At 42.4% G+C, this 25202-nt stretch overlaps 1 pseudogene; it reads left to right on the forward strand.

The window, feature by feature from the left end:
- Positions 1 to 8582: 8582 nt before the first annotated feature.
- On the forward strand, positions 8583 to 10508 carry LOC100341493 (la-related protein 4B pseudogene; annotated as a pseudogene).
- The last annotated feature ends 14694 nt before the right edge of the window (positions 10509 to 25202 follow it).

Consider the following 25202-nt stretch of genomic DNA (forward strand, 5'->3'; position numbering starts at 1 on the left):
AAACTGGCACCCATATAGGATGTAGGCATCACAGGCTGGAGCTGTGCCATAGCTCCAGCCCCTATTTGATCACTTTTTAAATGTACTGTTAGTGTGGTACTGACAAAACAAAGTATAGCTGATGAATTTTATCATTTAAGCATTTCTAAGTGTATGTTGAGCACATTGCTGTATTTGTTGAGCAATGTTGAGGATAAGCACATTGTGGTGTGACCAATATTTAGAATTGTTTTTCTTTATAAGACTGAAACTCTACCCAATGAATGAAAATTTCCTATAATTCCACTATCCCTAACTCCCAGTAACTGCCATTCTACTTGCCATTGCCCAGACTACAGAGTCTTTAGGAGGTACAGTGATTTTTCAGGGTCACATCACTGAGCATTTAGAGGGAACCATGTTGGAACTCAGTTCTGTCTGTGCAAAGCTGGGTCCTGATTGTACCCAGCACTCCCTGGGGTTTTGGGATTCAGCTATGTGATTATGGACATGGCATGAGCCAGAAGGAGGATGAGACTTTGGAGAGGTCTTTTCTGCTGAGGAATCCTATGAAAGTAGATCCCAAGAAATGAAATCAATTTCTTGATGAAAGTCAACAATAGAACCTGGAACTCATTGTGTCAAGCTTTCTTTGCTGAAGACCCACTGGAGAAAGCCATCTGTTCTGCTCTGTCCTGACTTTCCAGGTGCCCAGACTCAAGAAATCCTGCAGATATTGGCTCAGCTCTCACTATTGATACCTCGGACATTTGGGCAGGAAGGACCCCATGGTGACATGGGTTGTCCCAAAGAATTAAACTCTAGGCAAGGTCACCACTCTGATCCCACTTGGGCATTGCAACACTACTTCCCCTTTTGTGTCTGTTTTTTGGGAGCCTCATGTAGTGTGTTCTGTCCCATATAGGAACAATTTATTGGAAGAGTTAAAATATGGGTCAGCCTGATAGGTCTACACTCTAGATCATGGCAGACAGAATGGGAAGAATGATGTGATGGTGCTCATCTTTTATGTGAATCCTAAGCTAGAGAAATGTTCAGACAGAAATCTGTGTTTGGCCTTACTAATAGAAAGTTATCTGGAACAGAAACAGTATTGATAGCCAGATGGAGTTATGATACCACCAGACCTACCATTAGAACCATTGCACAGGGGCCAGCGCTGTGGCACAGAGGGTTAACACCCTGGCCTGAAGTGCTGGCATCCCATATGGATGCTGGCTCAAGTCCTGGCTGCTCCACTTCCCATCCAGCTCTCTGCTATGGCCTGGGAAAGCAGTAGAAGATGGCCAAAGTCCTTGGGCCCCTGCACCTACATGAGAGACCTGGAAGAAGCTCCTGGCTCATGGCTTTGGATCGGTGCAGCTCCAGCCATTGGGGCCAATTGGGGAGTGAACCATTGGATGGAAGACCTCTCTCTCCCTCTCTGCTTCTCCTTTCTCTGTGTAACTCTGACTTTCAAATAAATAAATAAATCTTTTTTTTTAAAAAAGAACCATTGCACGTAGTTGAAAATGTACTTAACAGAGTCATATACTTTTCCCTGGGTGAGGAGCAATTGCACCACATTGACAATGAAGCCCAATGCTGAATCACTTTGAGTGCACATGCAAAGAGATCTTCATAACCATGGCCTGGAAATGGCCAATAAGATCTTCTGCTCCTGTTCTTTAAAAAAAATGAAATACCCAATTGTGTTGGTGAAGATACAAAGATTTTCAGCCACATGTGTGTTGTTTGTGGTAATGTAAAATGGCACAACCACCAAAGAAAACAGTGTCTCTTAATTAAATTAAAAATAGAATTTTTATGTGATCTAATACTCTCACTTCTGAGTATACATCTAAAAGTATTGAAAGTTCAGTATAAGCAACATATAAATATTATTCACCACAGCATAATTCACTGTAGCCAAGATTTCTAGTGTGGCCTGTACTCACAGTGAAAAGTTATGCAGGCACAGAAGAAAAGGAAATCCTGTGACATGGATGAACCTTGAATATATTTTACTAAATGAAATTAGCCATAAGTATCAGTCCACAAAGGAAAAATACTGCAACATTCTAATCATATGAAATAAATAAGGTAGTCAGAGGGACTGGCACTGTGGGGCAGTGGGTTTAAGCTCCTGCCTACAGTGCCAGCATCCCATATGGGTGCTGGTTCTAGTCCTGGCTGCTCCACTTCTGATCCAGAACTCTGATATGGCCTGGGAAAGCAGGAGAAGATGGCCCAAGACCTTGGGCCCCTGCATCTGAGTGGGAAGCCTGGAAGAAACTCCTGGCTCCTGGCTTCAGATTGGCTCAGCTCTGGTTATCTCAGTGTTTTGGGGAGTGAACCAGTGGATGAAAGACCTCTGTCTCTGGCTCTACCACTCTCTGGAACTCTGTCTTTCAAATAAATAATATAAACCTTTAAAATAAGTAAAATAGAATACTAGAAACAGAAAGTAGAAGAGTGGTTATAAATGGTAGGAAGGGTATGCTATTCAGTGGAAGTGGAATTTTTAGATTAAAAAAATCCTAGAGATCTGGTGTGTGTGTATGTGTCTAGACACATGTATATGTCACTTACCTTAGAATGACACCTGCCCTTGTGAGATACAGTACTCAAGCCCTCTTCTACGTGACCCTGGGTAAGAAAAGGGCTCCCTGTTTTGGTCATATGTCACTCTTCAGATGCTTGTGAGTAGGGCTGGTGGCAGGCTATTCCCAAAAGAGTGGAGATTCATGACTGGTGCTATCTAGGAATGTTGGGAAGACTGCAATGATGTCTCCTTTCTCTCTCCAGTTTGGTCTCCTTAGTTATCACACTCTCTTTGGGTGAGAATACAGGAAGATACACCAGTCTCTGCTGAGTTTATGATGATGCAAATGCAGTTCAGTCTGTGATTGGATCCTCCTTTGTAAGAAAATGGACAGCCTCTCATCTTGGCCTGAGACTTTGAAATGCATCCAATAAGTAAAGTTCTAGTTTTATTTTTGTAGGACGTTTGTCCAAGTTTATCAGGCAAGAGGATGATCAATAATATCTTTCCAACATTTACATTAGCATTTCTTTCTCCATGAAGAATTTTCCTACAGAGAAAAAACATGAAAGACTGTGATTTTCTCTTCTATGTCATGGAATTGCTAAGGAAATAATCCCTCATTAACCATTGGAGTGATCGAAGTGAATTTAAGTGAGTGGTGCACGCAGGAGATAGAGCTGAGTGAAGGCAGAAGCTCATAGTGCAGTGGGGAGACAGACACTCCTGCAGGGAGCACAATCAGTGTTAGAGGGACTGGGAGAGGTTGAACAACATTGAGTGAGGGAGAAATGAGAGGGTTGGATAGAAGAGCAAGATGGAGTTATTCATTTGTGTTCACCAATTTAAACTTAAAAAATTTATTGGATGTATAGGAACATTTGGATAAATTCATTTTTTCTCTTTCAACATTTCATTTATTTTATTTGCAGTTTGTATTCAGTGCAAATCAATTCCATAACATGGGGAATTACTATGAATCAAAACATAAGCCCACAAACATATATGCAATCCAAAATAGAGGAACAGCATTAGATATGAAGCAAAAAGTCACGTTCATTCACACACACAGTGGACTCAGATCTGGTCAACCTGGTTGTTTCCAGGCATATTTGTAAAGATGATAAAGTGTGACTGTGGAGAATAAGACTTCTGCCAGAGCACTCTTAGTGAAGACATTTTCTTCCTAGTACACAGAGTGTGACCTCAGGTACTGATTAAGGATAGCTTATGACCTACTAACAAGAAGAGCATTGAGCCCTGTGAGAACGTAGGCTTCACAAGAACATGCAACTGCTTTTTCAGACATGCTTGTTAGGGTTTGCAACCATGACTGGGAACTACAACCAAGACCATGCTGAGCAAAGAAAAAGTTTTAGGGCGAAGAACTGCCAGGAGTATCCTCAGAGGGAGAGGCACTCTGTGCTCAGGTGTAGGGCTGGGGTTTCATAGGGAACTTGTACCAAGGGAGGTGGGAGATAGGTGGGAGGTGGATTGGAGCAGCCAAACAAATGGATGTGGGATGTGGGCTGGAGCAGCTGGAGAAGATACCTGATACCAGGAGGTACAGTATGTCTGCCTGATTTATAACTAGGGGCAGTTGTGGGAACAGTGAGGCACAGAAAGTCTCTCAGGCCTGATTTGTGGGAAAGATGAGGCTCTCCATAAGCACAGCACCTCTGTGCTTTTGCTTTCTGATGCCAAGAAAGAGTGGGGGAGATGCCTCAGGCCAGTGTGGATTCAGGACTCTCACAATGTTTATCTACTATATCTTGCTAAACGTGTTTCAGAGAATCCTTAGTTCTATGAACACATGCATGTGCTCTACAATAGGCTGTTGTAATCCTTATCAGTAAAGAAACCACACCTGGTTAGTCTGTGCACACTTTCTGGAGGAAGGGACCCCATGTCCTGTTTTTCCTTTCATTTGCACACCCCAACATGTAACCTTGGTTATCCAGACTACTGTGACCAAATTAGATATTGGAACATCTAAGCATCAGCATGTGAGTATGCAAACTAAAGATTTCAGGGATGGTCTGGTTTTGAAAAGATTTCTGTGTGTCAAAGTAGTTGTAAAAGATTGGCTGCAGAATAAAATTGACTATTAGGCTTAAAGCTCCCTGTCACTGGTTCACTCCCCAAATATCTACATTGGTCAAGATTGTGCCAATACTTAAGGTGGTGTCAAGAACTATATATAGGTTTCCCAAATGGGTGACAGGAACCCAGTTAGTTGAACCATCACCATTGCTTTCCAGGGTCTGCAGTAACAGGAAACTTGAGTATGGTTCTGGGTGAAGATATCAAACTTATGCACTGTAATGTAGGATTCAGGCACCTAACTACTAGACCTGCCTGCTTCTCTTATCCATATTTTTAAAATACATATAATATATGAAGAGTAATTTTATTTACTTTTAGCTGTGGATTTAAAAGTAAATAAAATTACTCTTCATATATTATATGTATTTTAAAAATAATTATTTATTTATTTGAAAGAGTTACACAGAGAAAAAAGAGAGAGAAAAAGAGAGAGAGAAAGAGCAAGAGATCTTCTTTCCACTGTTTCATGCCTCAAATGGCCACAATGCTCTGGCTGGAACCAGGAGTCAGGAGTTTCTTTCAGATCCCTCACATGGGTACAGGGGCCCAAGCACGTGGACCATCCTCTACTGTATTTCTGGGCATATTAGCAGGGAGATGAATTGCAATTAGGGCAGCTAGGTCTTGAACCAGCACCCATAAGGGATGATGGTGTCACAGGCAGTTTCTTTACCCACTATGCTACAATGCTGGCCCCCTAGCTGTAGATTTAAAATGCATGTAACAATAAAAAATAATGCTAAATGACAATTTTTCTAATGACTGTTGAGATGACATTAAATTGGAAATATTCTGTTTCCCATTTAGCAGATAGACTGGATTAAGAGACAAGGAGATGGGACAGGCACTATGGTATAGGAAGCTAATCCTCCTCCTGTGGTACTCATATGGGCACTGGTTGGTCTCCTGGTTGCTCCACTTCTAATCCAGCTCCATGATAATGGCCTGTAAAAGCAGTGGAAGATGGCTCAGGTGCATGGGCCCCTGCACTCACATGGGAAACCCAGAAGAGATCCTGGCTCCTGGCTTGGGATTGGCCCAGCTCTGGCCATTGTGGCCATTTGGGTAATGGACCAGATTATGGAAGAGGCCCCTCTCTCTTCTCTCTGTCTAAAACTCTGCCTCTCAAATAAGTAAATAATAATAGTAACAGATAGAAGGAAAATGATAACTGATGATTGGAAACCCCAGAGAAGAGAGAAGTGAGTCCTCACCACAAAAGAAATCAGGCTAAGACCATCATATTGCAGCAATTCAGGAATCTGAGCCTGTCCGGAACTGCTTCTTATTTGTGGCAGTGAACACAGTGGAGATAGAGGTGAAAGAGCTGCACCTGCTGAACCCCAGGTTTTGTATTTCTACTGTTCAATCTGAATAGTGCTGGTCACTGTTTCATCATCCTCTCCACCTTAACACAAACAGACATAAATCCCATTTATTATTTGCTACATAAGCAACACCATATACTTTAGCTCTTCCAATGTTCAGTCATTTTGTGGAGTAACCTAAGGTTCATATAAGAGAATAGTTCACTCATGGTCATAGTTGATACGTCAGAATTAATTCATGTTTTGCTGCCACATAATGAGTTAGGAGATGCATTTGAAGCTGATAAGGAAATAGTTTTGTATTCTTAAGTTCAAAAATTTATAATCATGTATAATTTCCCACTTTACTCAGACATCTACAGGTTATTTCATAGCATAGCTGTGACACTCCCATATATTGAAATTACTGACTGTTCAGATTGTGTACCTATCCCAGTAATTGTGTGGGAAAGACATGTGGAAGGCCAGCACAGGGAAATACTTGAGGGTAATCCCAACCATGGTTTAAATTTTCTATCCATAGAGCCACTCCCTTGGTACAGTTATGACCTTCTCTCCTAGACGTTGGTACAGATGGCCTTGGCTGAGCAAAGATGTCCATATTTTAGGAGTCACATTCAAGGATATGATTATGGATGTCACCAATGAAGTTCAGGCCCTGCTTGAGACATCTGAGGGAAAGCTGTAGAGGATGTGATTCTGAAGAACATCTGCTTCATGAGTACTAAGACATATGGATTCTAATTCAACAAAGACTTTTTAGGAAAAAAATGTAGCATTCACTTATCTAACATTTTAACCCTCAGGTATTCACCTGTGGTAGTGAAAATACATATTATAAAACATTTTCCCAAATCTGCCAGTAGGCAAGGAGACAAGACCAGAGAGTCCTGGATTATATAAAGCAAAAGGTCATAAATGAGATTAAAATAAAATCAGAGAGATGTTTTTCAGATGCAGAATAGGATTGCAAATTGGGAGACAGATTCAGTTTAAAGTGAACCACGGTTCTTCTGAGGTGGAGCAGGACTGAGGCTTTTATAATAAGGAAAGGGAGGGGATGTCCAGCTTTGCATTCTTTGAATATATACAGGGTAGGGTGAGTGCACTGGTTTGAATTGATGCAGGGACTAGCATGTGATTCAATAAGTTAAGCTGCTCTTCTGACATTGGCATCTCATACTGGAGTGCAGCTTTGAGTCCTGGCAACTCCTCTCCCAATCTAGATTCTTGCTAGTTTGTCTGAGATAGCAGTGGATAATGGCCCAAGCATTTCTGTCAACCATATGGAAGGCCTGGATGAAGCTCCTGACTCCTGTCTTTCATCTAACTCAGTCCTGATTGTGGTGGGCATTGTGTAGTAAGCCAACAGATGAGTGATTTCTGCTGCTTGTCTTTATCAATCTCTCTGATTCCCAAATAAAAATTAATTTAAAAATGAAGGAGTGGCCATTTGACATAGTGGTGTGACCACTGCTTGGGATGCCTGCATCCCATGTCAGAGAGCCTGGGAAAAGTCCCAGCTCTGCTTCTGACTCCAGCTTCATGTTGGTGTGCATTCTGAGAGACGGTGATGAAGGTTAAAGGAGTTGAGTCTGTGCCACCCTTGTAGAGACCCAGATTGTGTTTCAGGTTGCTGGTTTGGGCTTGGTCCTGCCCCAGTTGTGGCATGAAGTTGGGGAGTGAACCAACAGATTTGAGATACACCCCATCTCTACTTTTCAAGTACAAAAATAAAATAATTATTTTTAAAGAGCAACAGGGTTTTCAAACCTTTAAAATAGAAAGATCAAGCTGTTTACAAATTATCACAAATATATTCACAAAAAAATGTATTGTGAATATTATTCTATTTTTTGTGCAGTCTCCACACATGTAGATGCTTAGAAGGGGACAAGTTTTACAACTTCGGCCTAATAGTAATTGGGTAAGGTTTAGCCTTTATAGTATTTGATGCTGTCCCTGCTTTACTAACATGATATGGATATTGACATCTTTTTAAGAGTATTGACATCATTTTAAGAGTAGTTAATTTTGAAATTATTTCAAACTTACAGAAATACCATGAGTGAGTCCCATTCATTGAGAATGCCCAGTTATTATACTTTTAGCACTTTTGCCTCTGACCCACCTCAAGCTGGGCCCCTCCAGTGTTCCTTTCTGAGAAAATGTAGGCCCTGTGTTCTCATCAGAAGCACTATGGTTCAACGCTGGGCTCTGCTCAGTCTCCCATCCACTCTATGATGGGTGCTATCAACTTGGTACTTAGTGAATTTCTGCCAGATTGATTCGCACTCAACCTTTTAAGGATTTATTTAGGTGTGTTCTCATGTGAAGGGAAGGAGTGTTGGGGATCCAGAGTCTCAAGGTTGAGACATTTTCGGCCCCAAAGAGGAAGAATCCGCTTTTGCCACTGCACCGGCCCATGCCAGCCCTTCCTCCCTACATCCAGCCTGGCCTCGCAGCGCCACCTCTTCCTAGTCTCCCTCCTTGGCTCTCCCTGCATGTTGCGGGGTCACCAGGCACCTGGGCTGTGGCAAGGAGCCTGCCGGAGGCCGGTCGGGCGGGGCAGGTGGCGCGGGCAACATCCTGAAGTTTACATTAAACTTCTCTGAGTGGAACCCATGACTTCTGATGAGAACGCTAAAGTTGTGGCTGAACTGCAGGCACAGCGAGGCCAAGAGGGCAAGGACAGCTCTCATCTGATGAATGGTCCTGTATCTCAAACCACTTCTCAAATTCCATCCCAGCTTTGAGTCAGGTACCAACAACTAAGGTTTCAGAGCTAAACCCTAATGCGAAAGTGTGGGGGACTCATGTTACATTTGGAAGCAAGTAGTGCAGCTGTCGGTTTGAGTGCTACATGGGAGGAGACAGCTGGCCATGGTGCAGACTGCAGCCCGCAGGGATTGGATGTCAATGGTGATGGTGACAAAAGTCATGAGAATGCAGCATTACCAGATTTACCTGAGTCAAAACAGACACGAACGCTTTGGCTCTGGATCATGCAGAATACGAATCTCTACCTGAAAATAGTGAAACAGGAGGAAATGAATCTCAACCAGAAAGCCAGGAAGACTCTCAAGAAGTACTTAAAAAAATTGGAATTCTGTTTATCTAGGGAGACTCTTGCTAGTGCCGTGTATCTTACCTCACAGATGGACAGTGAGCAGTATGCTCTAATTACAATGGTAGCTACCCTTGACTATATCAAGAAACTCAGTACTAGTGTGGATTCGATTGTTGATGAGCTAAGATCTTTACCTTTAGTCCAGGTGGGTGAGAAGGGAGAAAAAGTAAGGCCAAATCAAAATTGTTGCATAGTAATATTGTGAGAAATATCTGAATCTACCCCTGGGGAAGAAGTAGAACCACTATTCAAAGGAAATAATTTACTGAAATTTATTAACTGTGAATTTGCCCATAATGATAATTGATTTATTATATTTGAAGCAGAAGCTGATGCACAACAGGCTTACAAATACCCGTGAAAAGTCAAAACTTTTCAAGGAAAACCAATTAAGGTGCAGCTAAAAGAAAGGCAATAGCTATAAACCCATTTCTGCCAAAGAATGGATTTAGGTCTCTCGACATGAACCTTTATACACAGCAGTGTTACACATCATTTATTTACCTCCAGTATACAGTCCCCAACAACAGTTTCCTCTGCACAGCCTGACTGCTCCCAGACATTGTCAACAATGTGTAGCTATTTCGATCCACCCTTGGTAACTCTATTTCCAAATACTGGATTTATACATGGGTTCAGGTCTCCAACCTTCAAGCCTGCAGCCTCTCCTCTGACTTCACTCAGACAGTATCCTCCCAGAAGCAGGAAAAATTCCTTTGGCTATAGGAAGAAAATACAAGCAGCCAAACTCAGTCTCCAACACGACCAAAGCCTCCATCACAAACTTTGAACTGGGGCTGTCCAACTTCCCCCCATTACCTGGAGCTGCAGGCAATTTGATGACAGGACTTGTTTGAAAACAGGCCATCTAGCTCGGTAATAGGATTATCAAAGGAAAGGAGCCTCCATGCAGATGCAAGTAGGAACGCTATTCCTGTAGTGGTCCCCAGAGAGCCCTCACTGCTGGCTTCTTGTGCTGTATCAGCAACATATGAATGATCCCCCCCCACCAGCCCATTTACCTGAGGATCCCAAGGTGGTAGAAAAGCAGAAGGAAACCCATAGTGTGGACACTCTCCCTGTCCTTACTACAACTGTGTGTAAATCGGTGCAGGTGAATGGAGCTGCCAAAGAATTGCGAAAGCCCAGCTACGTGGAGATTTGTCAGAGAACGAGTAAAGAGCCACCTTCTTCCCCACTGCAACCCCCAAAAGAACAAAAGTCAAACCCCCGCAGTTGTAGGAAGGAGGAAGAGAAGCTCACTGCACCTGTGGAGAAATAGAGGGAGCCCCCTGCCCTCAAGTCCACTCCCAGAGTCTCCAAAGACAAGGGAAGGCAGCCTGGGCACTGGCTCTCACCCCCAGCTGTTGGAAAGTGTCTTCACAGAGGACAGGACACTCCCCCCAAGTCTCCTCAGTGAAAATCCTATGTCTGGGAGGGGTTGCATAGAGCTGTATTAGCCACAAGTGAAACACTTCCCACTCAGTATGAGAATGAGCCACTGGTTAGGCACTTGCAGTGTCTGTGAGCCCCATGGAATGCCTGCAAGTTATTTTTTCTTCTGTGAGTCAGATTCTCCCCCTCTAAAAAAAATTGTTTTTCAGGATTTAATTAAATAAACCTTATTTTTGGTTGGTGCTTAACTGGAGGTGATGTGTAAGTCTGATTTTTTCATATAGAAAATGCATTTATCCCAACAGATTCATGTTTTTTATTAAGCCTCTGTGTGGTTCTGAATGCAAGCTATATATAGTAAATTTTTCTAAATTAAGGGAACTATGCTGCTTTATTTTTTAAAATAATATTGATCTACAAGTGCATATCTCAGATGCTCCAGCAGATGGCAACCTTGGCCTCAAGCTGGAAGGGGGTTGGCAGTGTCAGGTCGCTGACACACTGGCATAGGAGCTGTGCTTTCATCTAAACTGTTAACAAGTGAGTCCAGCATTTAAAAATACATATAAATGTACATATAGACCTTTTTGGATCCAGCGGGCAGAAAGAACCTGCAGAGCGCACCCTAGAGAAACCTGAAAGCTTTGAGCTTTGACATTCTGCCAGCAAGTACCCAGCTTCTCCCCTCAATTGCAAGTGGCTATTAACTAAAATCAATTCAAAACATGTGAATAGAACCTAAATGAAAATATACTTTTTTGGCCACTGACATGTTGCCAGTATGTTGTATCATGATATGGTTTTGATCCCTGTGAGCTGGCTGCTTTGGCTCTTGGCCTAGTGCACCTGTTCCATGCACATTTCTGTCCATGTTCCCCCACCCTCAGGCACTCTCTCAGAAGAGTCCTCATCTTAACTCCACGGGGATGTCTTCCTGAACCTCTGCATCAGCACATGGATTTAAGTTATGTAATGGTGAGAGAATGGTGTTTGTGGTTTTATTCCCCTCTTTGGCTGGTGGAGGACAAAAATTGTTGCTCTTTTTACCTCCAAGATGAGGGTCTCATTGATTCACTTCTAGAAGTGTTGTACTTCTGAAGAACAATATAAATTATTTTGTTTTAAAATGCCTAAAAGTATTCTCTTTCATTTATTTGACAGATAGAGGTATACAGTGAGAGAGAGACAGAGAGAAACATCTTCCTTCCATTGGTTCACCCACCAAATGGCCACCATGACCAGAGCTATGCCAATCTGAAGCCAGGAGCCAGGTGCTTCCTCCTGGTCTCCCATGCAGGTGCAGGGGCCCTAGCACCTGGGCCATCCTTCACTGCCTTCCTGTGCCACAGCAGAGAGCAGGACTGGAAGAGGAGCAACCGGGACTAGAACCCGGTGCCCATATGGGGTGCCATTGCTGCAGGTGGAGGATTAACCAAGTGAGCCATGGTGCTGGCCCCCAACATTTTTCTTTAATTATTCTAAGCAACAGACATTAAAATATTTCCTGCTACAAGTAACCATACAGTTTATTCCATGAAATGTTATTTAACAAGATTGAGTTTTTTTAAAAAAAAAATTATTTCCATCCAATATTTAAAGGCCTAAATTGCATTTAAACTTGAAAATGACTTTGCCTTAACTTTTGTATAAGACAGCTTAGAGTTCATGGAGACACCCCAGGTTGGCATGAGTGGATCAGAATTACTCAGTTACTGTGTGGATATTTTGTTGCTAGTTTTACCGAGTAAGCATACCATAATATAAGAACTAGCAGTAGTTTTTGTAATGTACCTTAAGGATCTTAAACAGTTGATCTTTTTTCTGATTGTTTAAAAATCCTGTAAATGCAAATAGTTGATACTGTATTAAATATGTGCACTTTGGGAGTGTGCTTTGCTTGTACAGTTGTAAATAATCAGAACATATTAATAAAGGTTCCCTACAGAGAAAATCTGATAAAAATCACAGATATATTATAAATGTTGATGTTGAGCTGGATGTAGATATACTTAATGCTGTGATTTGAATATTATTTTAATTTGTTGAGTTTTTCTCCCCCTCTCATACTGGTGTGTTGAACTGATTTTGTCTCTTTGCTGCAAAAGGGAAATGGAAAGTTTTATTAAAAGCTGTGAGATGTTTTTATACTCTCTTTCAAAATATGGAAATGCATATTAGTCATATTTAATGTGAAAGAGTTCTGAAGTACAATGTAGTGAGCAGAAACTGGTAGGATCTTTAAGTCAAAATGGAAAATGATCTACTAATTCAAATCATATATTACTAAATGTGATTTACCCTACCAGAGAAAACCTGCCTGGTGTCTCTCACTGTTTCCTTCAGAGAAGTAGTCATTATTCAAAGATGTAGAAATACACATATTGCTAATAAGTTTCAAATGCCTGATTAAGGAATGAGAGAATTAATTTCTTTGTAGCTGTCAGATCGCTGGACCGAAAACCCAGAAATAATTGACCTCTTCAAACCAAATCAAGAGATGCTGTAAACACTCAAAGGGCAAGCTTTGAGATCTGGGGCCCTTTGTGTCACTTCTTAGGAGCAGGTGCCAGGGTGTGCTCAGCCATCCCCATCCCCACACACCAGTGGGCTTGTAATAGTAAGTCCTTTCTCAAACATGTGGTATTTGCAGCATGATGTGTGTGTGTGTGATTAGAGCCAACTGTGGTTGGTTGGTTGCAAACTAAAAGGCTAGAGCTGAAGAGCAGCATGCAGGAGAGCAGTGGGCACGTGGAGTGGTGTCAGCACAGAAAAGGGGCTGTTCTGGTGGGTTCTGCTGCCATCTGGACAAGGTCAGTGCACTGTAATTACTGCTTAGCCAGTGACCATCTGTTGCATCCAGAGCCAAAACCTTGCTCAGATGTGATTTTTATAGTAAAGGTTATATGCCAAATAACTTTTTAAAAAATATTTATTTATTCAAAACTCAGACTAACACAGAGAGAGGAGAGGCAGAGAGAGAGAGGTCTTCCATCTGATGGTTCACTCCCCAATTGGCTGTAACAGCCGGAGCTGTGCCAGTCGGAAGCCAAGAGCCAGGAGCTTCTTCTGTGTCTCACTTGTGGGTGCAGGGGTCCAAGGACTTGGGCCATCTTCTACTGCTTTCCCTGGCCATAGCAGAGAGCTGAATCACAAATGGAGCAGCCAGGTCTTGAAGTGGTGCACATAAGTGATGCTGGCACTTCAGGCCAGGGTGTTAACCCACTGCCTGATATTAAAATAGTGCACTCAGAGAATTTCATCATGACAGCCTCCATTTTGGACTACACCTTCAGCACTGTAAGTTTCTACAGTACCACCAGCAGTGTGGGCCATTAAGGATTCTTGCTGGGAGAGATAAGAGGAAACTTTCAGCATCAGTGATCCATGCAATAGCAAGACAGAATTTCTGCAAATAATTTAAATCCATAACCATCAGCTTTGTTCAAAACTTTGTTTTCCATAACTGTGAAAGTGAAATTAAGGGAGAGATTTGAGACAGAATTCTTAAAGATACGTGAAAGAAGGTTACTGAGTGGTACATAAAAATTGGCAAACCCACAGCAGCAGGTTTTATATAAGGAACAGATCACCCATAAACAGCTCACTCACACCATCAGAGTACCCAATCTTGTCTTCCTTCTCATCAGCTTCACCTCCACTATCAGCAATTTTATTCCTGCTTTAGAATTTAGTCTCTCTTTAGTTCAATTTGAAGGTATAATCAGAGGATATCACTACTCCCAATCTAGGTAATACTAGCAAGCAAAAACACAGTGTCTTCAGTGTCAAACACCGTTCAGTATTATGCCAAACTTATTAATGAACATGATACAGGAATTTTTACAATGATGAAATAATAAAAATCATTAGAGCAATTTATCAGGTTTATAGTACACACAAAAATTAAGTGTTGTCAGTCTGTTAAATGCAGAGCACAGTGTGCAAATTGTTGAATATTGTCAGGGAGAAGTGAGAAAATTAAGACAAATCATGCTGGGTAAAAGTATATGGGAACAAGATTTCAGCAGGCAATGTTAAGCAGAGAAGCACCAAATAGAAGTATGGAATCATTGTATATTCAATGGATGCCCTAGTCTGGGTTCGCAGCTGGGAGGTAGAAATACACTTGGAGATGCAGAGGTCCCTGATCCTCTTCATGATGACTTTTATCCAATCAAGACAGTATTCTTAGTCATTCTCACATGGAAGCAAGTGTCTTTTTGCCTTTATCTCAGCTGTGGGCTCTTTCAATTATGCTTCCGCCAGTGCTGGACTTAAGTATCCTGCAAGTGAAGCAGATTTTCTTCCCCAGCAGAGCAGCTGGAGACAACAGTGGGGAATCAGATGTCAATGATAGTGAAAATGTAATTGACCCTACAGAGCCCTCTAGTGGTGAATAGTCACATTCACATGATTCATGACCCATTATTATATCCCAATGAGGACCCCAGCAACACTCAGACCTCCCAGAGTCAATTAAACTAAAGATTATCTCCAGTTAGCACACCTTCTCTCACTTGTTATTGAGAGAGGCGCTTGAGGACTTAATCTAGGAGAGCTTCCTTGTCAGATGCTTTGACCCCCAAGAGGAGAGTTCTTGCACAGAGTAATCATAAGCCTCTATCCCTGGTCCATGTCCTTGGATGCAATGTGCAAAAATCATGACACAGAAAAATTAACAGGAAGAAAAAGAAAAAAAGAAAGAAAAATAATGAAGAAAACAAAAAGAAATAAATTGGAAGAAGAAAAAAGAAAGAAGAAAAAGAGAGAAAAAAGAGAAAGGAAGGAAGAATGAAAGAAAGAAGAAAGAAAAAGGGAGAAAAGGATAGGCAGGAAGGCAGGCAGGCAGGTAGGAAGGCAGGCAGGCAGGTAGGAAGGCAGGAAGGCAGGTAGGCAGACAGGAAGGCAGGCAGGCAGGAAGGAAGGCAGGCAGGCAGGAAGGAAGGCAGGCAGGCAGGCAGGAAGGCAGGCAGGCAGGAAGGCAGGCAGGCAGGCAGGAAGGAAGGCAGGTAGGCAGGCAGGAAGGCAGGCAGGCAGGAAGGAAGGAAGGCAGGCAGGCAGGAAGGAAGGCAGGCAGGAAGGCAGGCAGGCAGGCAGGCAGGAAGGCAGGTAGGCAGGCAGGAAGGCAGGCAGGCAGGAAGGAAGGCAGGCAGGAAGGAAGGCAGGCAGGCAGGCAGGAAGGAAGGCAGGTGCTGGGTCTTAGTCCACCCAAAGGAGGATGGACTGGGTCCAAAGAAAGGTAAGTGCGCCGCTCGCCCGTTCCCCAGCCTCCCGATCCCGGAGACAGTAAGACGCAGTGGTGAGTCAAGTCAAGCAAGCAAGAACTCCATTTATTGGCACATGGCAAAGCCTTTTAAAGCACAAGACCACATGATTACTGGGGCAGGGCATAAGGGCCAACCAATTACTTAAAAGGTCATTTTACAGGGCAACTTTTTACAGGACCAGCCATATGTCTGTATACATCATCAGTTGTCACCTCCCCTGATGCTGCGCGGCCAATCAGCTTTGGTGGTAAATGACTTTGGGCACCATCTTTGAATTGCCACATGTGCCTAATTTCCCTTCAGCCACCATCTTTGAATTGTCTCCTGTGCCTAATTTCCCCACAGGCAGGAAGGAAGGAAGGCAGGTAGGCAGGCAGGCAGGAAGGAAGGCAGGCAGGCAGGAAGGCAGGCAGGGAAGGCAGGCAGGGAAGGCAGGCAGGAAGGCAGGCAGGCAGGCAGGCAGGTGGGCAGGCGGGCAGGAGGGCAGGAGGGAAGGAGGGAAGGAGGGAAGGAAGAAAAAATTGTGTTGTGATGCGACTCATGGGTTTACCATAAATTTAGATAAAGTGGGGGCCGGTGCGTGCCACAGTCATTAAACCTCTGCCTGTGGCTCTGCTATCCCATACAGGTGCCAGTTCATGTCTTGGCTGCTCCATTTCCAATCCAGCTCTGTGCTAATGACCTGGAAAAGCAGTGGATGGTGGCCCAAGTGCTTGGACCCCTGCACCCATGTGGGAGACCCAGAAAAATCTCCTGGCTCCTGGCCTTGGATTGGCCCAGCTCTGACCATTGTGGCCATTGGGGAGTGAACCAGCAAAGGGAAGACCTCTCTGTCTCTCTCCTGACTTTCTGTCAAATAAGTAAATATTTAAAAAAAATAGATAAAGTGAAATTTTTTCTATATAAGTTCTGTTCTATAAAGTAAATCAGAAATTAGAAGACTAAGCATCATTGGTTTTCCAATGTTCTATAAAACAAAAATTTACCTCTTGTAGATTCATGCAGTAAAATTTACTTTTTCAAAGAGGGACAATTTTAACAAGAGCCTTCAAAGAATTTTCTATGATGAGCCAAATTCACTATTGTCAGAAAATAATTAGTGAATTTTAGGAAGACCTATTAGAATAAATCAGATATGCCTTCTATTCACATGACTTTGTGAGATTGAGAGTGTTTTGTTTCAACCTTTTTTTTTTTTGACAGGCAGAGTTAGAGAGAGACAGAGAGAAGCATCTTCCTTCCATTGGTTAACCCCCAAATGGCTGCTATAGCTGGCGTTGCTCTGATCCAAACCAGGAGCCAAGTGCTTCCTCCTGGTCTCCCACGCAGGTGCAGGGCCCAAGCACTTGGGCCATCCTCCACTGCCTTCCCGGGCCACAGCAGAAAGCTGGACTGGAAGAGGAGCAACTGGGACAGAACCAGTGCCCCAACCAGGACTAGAACCCAAAGTGCCAGCTCCACAGGTGGAGGATTAGCTTAGTGAGCTGTGGCGCTGACCTGTTTCAACCTTTTTCTACTAGGCTGATGAATATTGTCACTTGAAATGTTTTCATTTAAAACTAAATTCTAATTACCAATAATCAATCATTCAAATTAGTACATGATAATACACATTATTTTTCTTTTAGTACATCATAGTGACAAAACTGCAGTAGTACCACATTTATAGCCTGTTCTGGAGTCCTTATTAAAATATTTATTTTTTTCTTGAATCTGTTCTGCTTTCTTAGTTTTTTTTTTTAATTATTGATTTACTTATCTGAAAGTCAGACTTTTCAGGAGAGAGGGAGAAGGAGAGAGAGGGAGTCAGGGAGAGTATAAAGTACTGTTTGAACATTACTTTTACAGTTAATTCTCATAGTACAACACTTTAAGGACAGAGGTCCTACATGGGGAGCAAGTGCACAATGACTCCTGTTGTTGATTTAACAATTGACATTCTCATTTATGATGTCAGTAATCACCTGAGGCTCTTGTTATGAGCTGCCAAGGCTATGGAAGTCTCTTGAGTTCACAAACTCTGACCTTATTTAGACAAGGCCATAATCAAAGTGGAAGTTCTCTCTTCCCTTCAGAGAAAGGTACCTCCTTCTTTGATGGCCTGTTCTTTCCACCGGGATCTCACTCACAGAGATTTTTCATTTAGGTCATTTTTTTCCCACAGTGTCTTGGCTTTCCATGCCTGAGAAACTCTCATGGGCTTTTTAGCCAGATCTGAATGTCTTAAGGGCTGATTCTGAGGCCAGAGTGCTGTTTAGGGCATTGGTGATTCTATGAGTCTGCTGTGTATCCTACTTCCCATGTTGGATCATTCTCTGCTTTTTAATTCTATCAATTATTATTAGCAGGCACGGATCTTTTTTATATAAGCCCTTTGACACTTAATCCTATAATCAATTATGAACTTAAACTGATCACTTTAACTAGCAAAATGGCATTGGTAAATGTCAACTTAATAGGATTTGGAGTCACATGACCTATGGCAAGAGAACAAGTTTTTCAAATGCTGTTTAATTAAAAGCATATCCATGGGGTCTTGTATATTTTTTCTTATTTAATCTTTGAAGTACACCTCTACTTATGGATTGAATTCTTAATTCCATGTGAGGAGAAATGTAGGTCAAAGTTTTAGTAATACAACAAAATTGCCTTGCAAAATATAAATGGCAAGAATTTGCATTCATGTGTACTTCTTTTCAAAGCTCAGAATCCTAAACATGTACATCTTTAGGGGTACATATCAGATGCAATTTTTTTTTTACAGGCAGAGTGGACAGTGAGAGAGACAGAGAGAAAAGTCTTCCTTTTCCATTGGTTCACCCCCTAATGGCCACTGCAGCTGGCGTGCTATGGCTGGCGCACCACACTGATCCGAAGCCAGGAGCTCGGTGCTTCTCCTGGTCTCCCATGTGGGTGCAGGGCCCAAGCACTTGGGCCATCCTCCATTGCACTCCTGGGCCACAGCGGAGAGCTGGATGGGAAGAGGAGCAACCGGGACAGAATCTGTTGCCCCAACCGGGACTAGAACCCGGTGTGCCGGCGCCACAGGTGGAGGATTAGCCTATTGAGCTATGGTGGCACCCAGATGCAAATTTTATCTGGAATATCACCTTCTAGATTATTCACACTATTGTTCTATATGACTCATTTGTAGTACTGCAAGGGGATTCCCCCTCTATTGGACCCACTTCCAATAACACCAACCTCTTATTCATATTTTCCAGTTCACTGTAGATATTCATTTAATCATACATTGAAAAAGACTCTAAATTCTCATTCACCATGTCTTCTGGTTAAGGATGTAAACTTGGTAACTCCAAACATTTGCAGATCCTGTGGCTGCATCTGACAGAGCATATGACTAGTGTATTTATATTGGTCTAATTAAACTCATCTTTACAAAATCACTTAATATGTGTATCTGTCTATATCTAAAAGTTACACAATTTTTTGTCCATGAATACTTCATATCATCATGCATAGATTGAATATTTTCACATATTCACATCACCATTCCCTGTTCATGTGGAATGGATAATATGACATAATGTCTCTACTGATGTCATAAGATTTATACATAGGGGCTGGCACTGTGGCATAGTGGGTAAATCCACTGCCTGCAGTGCCAGCATCCCATATGGGAACCAGTTCAAGTCCTGGCTACTCCACTTCCAATTCATTTCAATAATAATTTTATTTTGCACATTGGAATCGAAGGGTGAACCCAACCACCACTCTCTCCATTCATCTTCTCTTCCAGTTATGATCATAAGGACATCTATATATTTCCAAGATCAAAGAAAATTAATTTTTCTCCAGTAAGGTGATTAGTTAATTATTCTTCAGCTTATTTTCAGTTTTCTCTTATTTTTAATTCAACTTTCTGCAAACTTTTTGAAGTATGCTTCTTATGTTGGTTGCTAAATAATATGAGCCTGGCACTGTGGCATAGTGGGTAAAGCCATTGCCTGCAGTGCTGGAATCCCATATAGATGCTGGTTCAAGTCCTGCCTGCTTCACTTCCCACTCAGCTTTCTGCTATGGCCTTGGAAAGCAGTGGAAGATGTCCCTAGTCCTTGAGACCCTGCAATCACGTGGGAGGCCCAGGAGAAGCTCTGGATCCTGGTTTCAGATTTTCTCAGCTCTGGCTGTTCGTAGCCATTTGGGCAGTGAACAAGTGGATGGAAGACTTCTCTCTCCCTCCCTCTCCTTCTGCTTCTCTGTAAATCTGCCTTTCAAATAAAAAAATAAATATTAAGAAAATCCTTCCCTATTCTCATTAGAGAACAGACATGAACTAAATTAAAAAAAAAAAAATGGGGCCGGTACTGTGGCACAACTGGTAAGCCTGTTGCTGGCAGTGCTGGCATCCATATGGGCACCGGTTCAAGTCCCAGCTTGAACTTCCAATTCAGCTCTCTCTATGGCCCAGGAAAGCAATAGAAGATGGCCCAAGACCTTGAGCTCCTGCACCTGCTTGGGAAACCTGGAAGAAGCTCCTGGCTCCTGGCTTCAAATCAGTGCAGCTCCAGCTGTTGCAGCCAGATGGGGAGTGAACTAGCCTGTAGAAGACCCCTCTCTCTCTGCCACTCCTTCTTTCTCTGTGTAACTCTGACTTTCATATAAATAAATAAATCTTTAAAAAATTTTAAAAATAAAAACTCAATAGTCTCATGGCTTTCTAAAGTTCTGTGCATTTTCCTTCTCTTTTTTAAAATTAATATGATATCCTCCAGAAGCTAGTGTTCTGTTTTGTTTTAAAGATTTATTTATTTAATAGGCAGTATTGCAGAGAGAGGGGAAGAGACAAGGAGGGGGGGAATAGAGAGAGAGGGAGAGAGAGAGAGAGAGAGAGAGAGAGAGAAAATATTCCATCCATTGGTTCACTCACCAATGGCTGCTATGTCCAGGGCTGGGTCAAGCTGAAGCCAGAAGTCAGGATCTTCATCCAATTCTCCACATGAGTACACACTCTCAAGTACTTAGGGCATCTTTTGTTGCTTTTCCAGGCATATTAATAAGGAGTTATCAGAAGTAAAGCAAGCCAAGCCGGCGCCGCGGCTCACTAGGCTAATCCTCTGCCTAGCGGCGCCGGCACAACGGGTTCTAGTCCCGGTTGGGGCGCCGGATTCTGTCCCGGTTGCCCCTCTTCCAAGCCAGCTCTCTGCTGTGGCCAGGGAGTGCAGTGGAGGATGGCCCAGGTGCCTGCACCCCATGGGAGACCAGGAAAAGCACCTGGCTCCTGGCTCCTGCCATCGGATGAGCGCGGTGCACCGGCCGCAGCGTGCCGGCCGCGGTGGCCATTGGAGGGTGAACCAATGGCAAAGGAAGACCTTTCTCTCTGTCTCTCTCTCACTGTCCACTCTGCCTGTCAAAAAAAAAAAAAGAAGTAAAGCAAGCCAGGACTAGAATCAATGCCCAAATAGGATGCCAGCACTCCAGGCAGCAGTTTAACCTGCTAAGCCACATGCTGGCTCTCCATTTTCCTTCTCTCTTTCCTAAAGAGGAGAAAATATGTATTGATCTATTTTCAGTCTTAGTCTATTTTGTGTTGTTACAAAACCAGTGTACAACGTGTAATTTATAAAGAAAAAGTGTATCTTACAGTCATATGAGAAGTCCATGATCAAGAGGCCCCATCAGGAGACGGCCATATTCCTGTAACTTAACTTGGCAGAAGTCATTACATGGTGAGAGAGAATGTAAGAGATAAAACTTATCACCTCAAGGTCCTTTCAAAATTGGTGTCAATCTATTCCTGAGGGTTGAAACTATTGTCTTGGGGATTTTTTTTAAGATTTTGTTTATTTGAGAGGTAGAGCTACAGACAGAGAGAGGGAAAGACAGAGAGAAAGGTCTTCCATCTGATGGTTCACTCCTCAAATGGCGACAATGGCTGGAGCTTGGCCAGTCTGAACCTAGGAGCTAGGAGCTTCCTCCAGGTCTCCTATATCAAGGTAGGGGTCAAAGCACTTGGGTCATTCTCCACTGCTTTCTCAGGTGGCAGAGAGCTAGATTGGAAGAGGATCAGCCAGGACATGAACTGGTAACATATGGGATGCTAGCACCACAGGCAGAGGCTCAGCCCTCAGTGCCACAGCACCAGTCCCAGGTATTATTAGGTTTTCAATACATCATCTGGGATGATACATGTTAAAGTCAGACCATTTTTAAAATTATATTGCATTTTTATTACTATTCCAATTTATTTGGCCTACAAGTAGAATTTTTTATTGTAGTTATTCTATTTCACATCTATTGAAATTAAATGTCAGTTTTTAATTTTTTTAATTTAAGGTAAACAGATTTCATGTATTTCATATATACAGATTTAGGAACATAGTGATACTTCCCACCTTATCCTCTCTCCCACCCACACATCCCCTCTCATCCTTTCTCTCTAATTCCCTGTCTTATTTTTCCTTAAAGATCTATTCATTTTTTATTTGAAAGGCAAAGTTACAAAGACAAAGGAAGGAAGAGACAGAGATCTTCCATCCATTGGTTTACTCCCCACATGGCTGCGATGGCTGGAGATGGGCTGGTCCAAAGCCAGGAGCCAGGAGCTTCTTCCCAGTTTCCCACGTGGTTGCAGGGGCCCAAGCCCCTGAGTGATCTGATCTTTTCCAGGCACATTAGCAGGGAGCTGGATTGGAAGTGGAGCCTCTGGGACTGAAACTGGGCACAGTTCTCCCCACTACACCACAGTGTCAGCCCTACTTCTCTTACTTTCTACACTGATCTACTTTCAGTGGACTTTTTACTCTTAAGATTCACCCTATACTAAGTAAAGAGTACAGCACTGTTGTTCAGAAGTAGAGACAAGGGCTGTAAACAATCATAAAATCTCAAAATATCAATTTCACTCCTATACATTCCATTTTTTGCTGCTCTATTAGTTACCACAGATCAAGGAGAACATAGGAATTTGTCTATTTGGGATTGGCTTATTTCAATAAATTTAATGGTTTTCAATTGTATTCATTGTGTTGCAAAACAAAGGATTTCATTATATTTTATAGCTGAGTAGTTGTTTATTTTATATACATATATATGTATGTACATATATATATATATGTATCACATTTTTTATCCAGTCATCAGTTGATGGACATCTAGGTTGAATCCATATCTTAGCTATTGTTAATTGAGCTGCAATGAACATGAGGATACAGATAGCTCTTTCATATGCCTATTTCTTTTTTTAAGATTTAATTTATTTGAAATACAGTTACAGAGAGAGGTAGAGACAGAGAGAGAGGTCTTCTACCCACTGGTTCATTCCCCAGATGACTGCAATGGCCAGGAGCTTCCTTCAGGTCTCCCATGTGGTGCAGGGGCCCAAGAACTTGGGCCATCTTCCACTGCTATCCCAGGCTACAGCAGAGAGCTGGATCAGAAGAGGAGCAGGCAAGACTAGAACTGGTGCTCATATGGGATGCCAGCATTTCAGGCCAGGGCATTAACCTACTGCACCACAGTGCTGGCCCCTCATGTGCCTATTTCATTTCACTTAGATTAATTCCCAGGATTAAGATTGCTGAGTCATATGGTATATCTACGTTCAAGTTTCTGAGGTGTCTCCATACATCTTCCACAATAGCTGTGCTAGTTTATTTTCCCACCAATAGTGGATTAAGATGCCTTTTCCCCACATTCTGGCCAGCATTTGTTGATTGTTGATTTCTGTTTGAGAGCCACTCTGACAGGGGTGAGGTCAAACCTCATTGTGATTGTGATTTGCATTTCTCTGGTGACTAGTGATAGTGAGCATTTTTCACTTGCCTGTGGTTTTTAAAATTTTCTCTTTTGATAAGTGCCTGTAGAGCAGCTCACATTGGTTGCCCAGAGAACCAGCTATATCCTGTGCCTTCTTATGCAGTCACAGAATTTCCACAGTCTCAGCACACAGGGCTCCCACTGTCAAGGGTTGCAGAGGATTTGCTCCACCTTGCTAGACTGTCTCATTCACAGAGAGGCAGACATTCCCAGAGCCTCGACAGTTTGAGCACTGGAGCCTGTGACATGTTGAGAGATTGGGGGAACCTCAGTAGTATGTGGGTGCACAGACTCTAGTCAATTTGCCCAGCCAGACTCAAAGTCAGTGGGAAACATGGAGTTTTCCTTCTGTTAGAATCTCTGGATCTCACACATGCACAATAGCCACCAACCAAATGCTTCCTTCTCCCCACCAGTTCCAAGTTGCATGTATTCAAGCTGCTGCCACTGGTACTGGTAGTAGATGGCATCTTGTCTCAGCCAGGTGCTGAGCACGTGCACAAGAACTTCTGCATCTTCTGTTTCTGTCCAAAATGGTGTCCACCTTCTCTCAACTGATACTGGGCACCATTGCTTAGTGAATGTAGTGAGAGAAACATGCCCCCTTGTTTTTTTACTGGGTCAGTGGGTACACTTTCCCCCTCAGAGCTCCAGGCCAGGCTCATGTCAAAGTCTCCCTCTGTCTGTATCACCAGTGGTATGGGTTGCTGCAGTCTGATCTCACCTCACTCTCCAAAGCTGGTGCTTTCTCCTTTGGCTGCTGGCATCATGTTGTGTCTGTGTTCATGCTGCATGTCTGCATCTTCCACACAGATCCATGGCGTTCTCTCCTGTAGAATTTCCACCACAGTTTTCTCTAACTCTTCCCCAATAATGTACTTCCAACATTTTTTGAAACTAGTTACCACTAGTATATGTGCTTCCCTATTCCACCATCTTGGAATCCTCCAACATGCATGCTTTTTATGGAATTTTAGGTATATAAAATCTGGAGATACTCTATTGAAACATGCTAACGTGGCATCCCAAGGGGATACCTGTATTAAGAGGAACATAGTTAATATCATTGATTTATTTTTCCACTGTTCAGTAGTTAGTGACACATGATCTTTCTTTGAAATTCTGTAATTAATTTGGGTAATAATTCTTAAAATTATATTATCTTTACTAACTTAAATTTTTTAAAAAATCAGTAGCAAATGAATGTCTTCATGAAACTAAGTTGTGTTTAATCTTTACCAATTAATAAATTGTGTGTCCTTTCAAGAATGTCTTTCCAGCCTGTAATCATGGGTAAAAGACTATTCTTGCAGAGGAAGGTTTATTGTTTTTGTTCTTCCAGCTTATATATCTGTTATTCTGTATACATTTCTATCATAATCTTGTTTTGCACAGTAGAATGTAGGTACAATCCTGACCAGTTCTCTCACTACCACCTTCTTTCATTTTCTCTTCCAGGTATAGATCTATTGACTTCTACATGTCTAGATGTTTCTAAGACCAGAGAAATTAATATATCTCAGTAACTTGCTTACTTCATCATTCCTCAGCTCATTTTACATTGTGCTTTAGGACCTTTATGAAAATTTGTTAATTAAAATGGAAAGGCAAACACAACATTCATCATTAGAGAATGCACATGAACAAGATAAAGTTGGCATGGTTATAAGACA

This window comes from Oryctolagus cuniculus, unplaced genomic scaffold (assembly GCF_964237555.1).
Source record: "Oryctolagus cuniculus unplaced genomic scaffold, mOryCun1.1 SCAFFOLD_68, whole genome shotgun sequence".
Taxonomy (NCBI): domain Eukaryota; kingdom Metazoa; phylum Chordata; class Mammalia; order Lagomorpha; family Leporidae; genus Oryctolagus; species Oryctolagus cuniculus.